Source organism: Hemiscyllium ocellatum, unplaced genomic scaffold, assembly GCF_020745735.1.
Source record: "Hemiscyllium ocellatum isolate sHemOce1 unplaced genomic scaffold, sHemOce1.pat.X.cur. scaffold_4059_pat_ctg1, whole genome shotgun sequence".
Lineage (NCBI taxonomy): Eukaryota > Metazoa > Chordata > Chondrichthyes > Orectolobiformes > Hemiscylliidae > Hemiscyllium > Hemiscyllium ocellatum.
In genome coordinates this window covers 2,924-8,215 of record NW_026868865.1, presented here as the reverse complement: position 1 = coordinate 8,215, position 5,292 = coordinate 2,924, and the positions used below count along the sequence as shown (strand labels likewise).

General features: G+C 45.4%; 2 non-coding genes across 2 annotated transcripts; both read left to right on the top strand.

The window, feature by feature from the left end:
* The first annotated feature begins 293 nt into the window (after nucleotides 1-293).
* On the top strand, nucleotides 294-367 carry trnan-guu (transfer RNA asparagine (anticodon GUU)). Its single transcript has one exon. It is a non-coding gene; the product is annotated as a tRNA-Asn (tRNA).
* A 3,996-nt stretch (nucleotides 368-4,363) lies between these two features.
* trnaw-cca (transfer RNA tryptophan (anticodon CCA)) lies at nucleotides 4,364-4,435 on the top strand. The gene has a single exon. It is a non-coding gene; the product is annotated as a tRNA-Trp (tRNA).
* The last annotated feature ends 857 nt before the right edge of the window (nucleotides 4,436-5,292 follow it).

Sequence of the window (5,292 nt, the reverse complement as noted above, 5' to 3'; positions counted from 1 at the left end):
CACGGGTCACTTGTGTCCTCTTTTCATGCTTAAGGGAAGTGATCGCACTACAAGGATTTTACGATATGAGTAACAACGGAGATCAACAGTTCATGTCTGTTCTGTTTCTCCCCCCTCTCTTTCTGCAGAGGGTGGGATCAGACTGTCCCCGGTGTCTCCACAATGAATGTCCCAGACATTATTAAGGAAAAGTAAAAGTGATAGACGACAATTGTAATTCTAGGCGGAGCAGGCTGAATTATGAATTCACTAATAGCCTCCCCTAAGCGATGCCGCAATCCCGGCAAACGCCTGTCTCTGTGGCGCAAGTGGCCAGCGCGTTTGGCTGTTAACCAAAAGGTTGGTGCTTCAAACCCACCCAGGGGCGCTTAGTACGCTGCTCTTCGCGGCTCTGTGCACTTTATTGGGCTCAGGCGAATATTATCCAAATGGAAACCTCCTCCATAAAGGGGTTTCTGAGTTGTATTATTGTCTAACGTAAGGGACTGCGGATGCTGAGAACCCGAGACAAAAAAAGAGAAACTCGGCAGGTTTGACAGCACCTGTCGGAGAAAACGGAATTCTGAAATGCTGAGTCTGATTCTCTTTCCATAGATGTTGCCTGACCTTCTCCGTTCCTCCTGCAATTTCTAGATTTGGTTTTAACTGAAAGTTCATTTCATCTTTTGCGATGAAACACCTAGACTCGCAGTGTGCAGATATTTAATCCTTTCGAATCACTGAAGTGAATGGAATCAAACAAACTCTGCGATGATTCACTCTTTCTCAGCTCCGCAGCCAGACAGATCTGGGAAATGAAGCTGTCAGTGTAATTCTGTATTCGTGGGCTGAGTGGTTAATGCGATGGACTTGAAACCCATTGCGGTTTCCCCACGCAGGTGTGACCCCCGCCGACTACAAAATGAGAAATGTCGTCGAAAAGAAAGGGAGCTTGCTCCCCGGCTTCTTCTTTAAGATTCAAATCAGTGGAGGAGGAAAAATATTTCACTCACATTGGGACTGGTGGGAATCTGCAATCCACTGCCTGTTCGGGTGGAACAAGCAGATACCCGCAGAGCTTCTTTTGAGGCTATGAGCCAAGTGTCTGCAAATGAGACTAGAACAGTGAGGGACATGAAATCGTGATCGAAATGAAGCAGGCACCTGACGACAAGGGTGTTTCCTTTGCCAGTGAAAGATACTGCTTCACAAAGTTGGGACTGTGGAAGGGAAGCAGTGACTGATTATCTTTGGTTGTTGACCTTGTGAATGTTCCCATTGCTGCGCATGTCCGTGTTAACGTCAGAACTCTGCAGCATGGTGGCGTTAGATACGCACAGGGCTGGGGCGCAATGAATGACGCATCTGACTCCACCTACCTGTTTGAAATGCAGCTCACAGCTTCTTCACACACCCCAATTAATCTTTCTCATTGTCCTGAAGCCGGCATATGGTTTGAATTCCCGATCTGCGGGAATGAGAATCTTTTCACTGTCTCGCGTCAAAAAATGTCCCTCGGAACATCGGAGTCAAGTCACAGCGGAAGCTGAGATAGCCTCACACGCTGCTCACGGACACATTTTACTTTCGGGTAAAAAATGAGGTCTGCAGATGCTGGAGATCACAGCTGAAATTGTGTTGCTGGTTAAAGCTCAGCAGGTTAGGCTGCATCCAAGGAATAGGAAATTCGACGTTTCGGACATATGCCCTTCATCAGGAAAGGGCATATGCCCGAAACGTCGAATTTCCTATTCCTTGGATGCTGCCTAACCTGCTGTGCTTTAACCAGCAACACACTTTCAGCACATTTTACTTTCCCCAACTCACCGCCCCAACCACTGCGGCTCCTGGGAGTGGAAAGGAAACAATCACCAAAACCCAGTCTTAGTTTTGTGAATCTTCAGAAAATAAGCAAACCTTCATCCCTTCGGATTTTCTATCCTGGGCTGACAGGGATGGGTTTTGTCACTCTTTTTTCGGATATTGCAAGTGGATGTTTTGCAGAAAAGCACCACAATGCAATCTGATTAATCAGGATCTGGATGTTTTCGGTGTTTGAATGTAAGTGTTGTGCTCCAGAACTTTGTTGTTCGCAGTTTATAATACTTTTCTCCCCAGTCCCCTGTATCACTTGTCGAAAATGCTTAATTTGCGTCTCGTAATCCTTTCACTGTCTGCTAATGAGGATAGCATTTCCGTCTTTTACCTCAGTTATCTTGACCTTGCATACCTCAAGCCTCAAGCTAATTTCACGAGAAACCTTCTCCAGTTCAAAAGTTAATAATGGTTCTGTTTCTCGTCACGTATCCAATTTCAGATCGATATTGTTAACGTTCCTTTTATTCCTTCAGATCTAGGTTTCGCTCACAGGGTAAGAACAGACCTGTCACCAAATACATTTACCAATGTACCTTCATCCTTTCGATTGTATTAGCATTATGAACACTTCCCATCAAAATAACTCGAGAGACTTCATCACAATTTTCTGTGAACAGTTCTACATTAGCTTTGCTGAATGAACCCCAAATTTCTTGATGTGGCTCCTTATTTTCGGCCCTGATTATTCATCTCTCTACGCACGGAAATGGATCCTTCCCACCCGCTCTGTCCCTCATCAATGTGTGTAGTTCAATTCGATCTCCCATCAGCCTCTTCTGTCCTGATCAAATCCAGGGGAACAGGAAACGTTGGGACTATGGCGCAGACAGGACAAGTCCAGTACTCACCTTTCCTGTTCGAGCAATTCCATGAGAAATTTTAGACCACAACTTTGGACGTGTAGTTGTGGCTGAACACTTAAAGAGCTGGAGTAGAGATCCTTTGGGGTTCCCCCATCCCCGCCTCCCCCCGCCCAGGGTGGTAACCTGCTGACTATGCTTTCTTCGCTGGCGATTTTAAATGACTTCCTGTTGGTTGCATTATCGCTCAAACTTCACAAAACCCGTCTCAATAAAGTCACGTTTTCTCATGTCTGGGAATTTATTGCCATGCAGGAAACTCGAGTTCTGAACAAACAAGGTACCGGACTCAAAACGTCAGCTCTGTTTACCTTTCCACGGATGCTGCTCGACCTGTTGGCTTTCTGCAGTATTCTCTGTGTTTATTAGGCACAAGTGCTGCTTTTCATTCAAGAACTTCAATTCCTGTCCTCTGGTAACTGACTCTGGTCAGTGGCTATTGGTTCTTCTGATCATTAATCTGCCCATTCCCACCGCTTCTTCTCCCATCATTACCAACAGCCCCAGGAAATCTCCAGTTAACTTTCTTTGCTCCAAAGCGAACATTCCCAACCTTGGGAATGTCTCCCCACAATAGAAATTTCTCATCCCTGGAAAAGAAGCACGGCGTACACTTGGGAAGAGATTTTGGCAACATATTGTCAGTTTCCCCACGCAGGATTTTTTGCAGAAAAGCACCACAATGCAATCTGATTAATCAGGACCTGGATGTTTTTGGTGTTTGAATGTAAGTGTTGTACTCCAGAACTTTGTTGTTCACAGTTTATAATACTTTTCTTCCCTGTCCCCTGTATCACTTGTCGAAAATGCTTGTAATACTTTCCTGGCTGTTAACCGGAAGGTTGGTGGTTCAAACCCATCCAGGAGCGCTTTATTTGCTGCTCTTCCTTGGCTTTGACAATGTGTGCTTTCAATGGGGTCAGGAAAATGTTCCCCGAGCATCTACGTTCTGCCTGCAAAAAAGACCCTGAGCTTCCAGTTGCCTGCCAATTCCACACCCCACCCTGTTCCCTGACCAACATCTCTGTCTCAGGTTTGCTGTATTGTCCCAGCGAAGCTCAGCACCAGCAGAACGAAGAGCACCGAATATTCTACTTGGGGACCATACATCCCTCCGGTCCCAATATCGAATTCAATAATTCTAGGGCCTGAAATCCATTGTATCCTCGTCTCTACCACACACACCAAGCCTTGTTATCACATAGTCTGTCATTACACACTACCTATTCTTAGCCACGAACAGTCTCTATTAACAGTTATTCACCCTCTCACGCAGATCGTCATCAACTCCCTTTCCTGTCCAACAGTTCTTCCCTCGCTTTGGGCTCTGTCCTGATCTATCATTTACTGCATCCGCGTTCCTCCCACAATATCTCCTGCATATAAACCAACGTTTTCCCAATCACCATCAGTTCTATGGAAGGGTCACCGGCAACTACAGTTTGTTTTTTGTTTCTGATATACAGCGTCCGCAGTTCTTTCAGCTTTTTATTGAGGTAGGGTTGGAAATTATTTTGAGAAACAGAAGGAGAGGGGGGAGAGACAGAACAGACATGAACTGTTGATCTCCATTGTTACACATAACGTAAAATCATTGTAGTGCGATGACTTCCCTTAAGCATGAATAGAGGCCCCAGGCTCTCCGTGAGCTTGTGGCGCAATGGTAGCGCGTCTGACTCCAGATCAGAAGGTTGCGTGTTCAAATCACGTCAGGCTCATTGAAATCAGTTCCTTATATTTCCAATCAAGAAAGGATTGCGTTCACTCCAGATATCTGTTCAGCCCAGTCTTCTTTCCGGGAACTTTCAATAATACGTGAAGTTTTGCTGTCAGTTTGATTTGTCAGCACTGTGTCAGGGAGGTGGTGTGCCCAGTGTTTGGGTAAATGCTCAGCTCCCCCAGTTCATCGCTGGATTTAAACACAGCCGTCTATCTCTGGGCAGCTGCTTCTTTCAGTTGGTGACAGTGCGGTGTGAATAGCATCATACCGATAAGTTTATTACATAATCCAGAGACACCTAGCTTTGTGTTTCAATCTATCAGGAGAGTGACAGCGAGTTCAGATAGAAATGTTTCCCACCAACAACAAATTATTTCCTCTCACTGGACACAGTTAAAATTATCGAGGAGAAAGTGAGGTCTGCAGATGCTGGAGATCAGAGCTGAAAATGTGTTGCTGGAAAAACGCACCAGCTCAGGCAGCATCCAAGGAACAGGAAATTCGACGTTTCGGGCATAAGCCCTTCATCAGGAATTCGGGTCTACGGGCTATCCGTTCTTCTTAAATGCGCTGTACAGTTGTTTATTGATCTTCGCCGTTGCTGGGCGCTGCAGTATGAAGTAGCTCGTTGAAATAGCATCCTGATGCAGATTTGTTTGCATGTGTTGGGATGATTGCTTCTGCAGCTAAAGTACTTGGTTCGCGTGTGTTGTTTCCTGGAGACGCTGTTTTGAATTTACCATTGACTGTTCGATCTACTGTGACATCTAGAACAACAGCACTTTGTTGTTGTTCTCCTCTTTTGTGAATTTTATGCCACTAAGGAGATTGTTGATGGTGTTGTAGGTTTCCTCT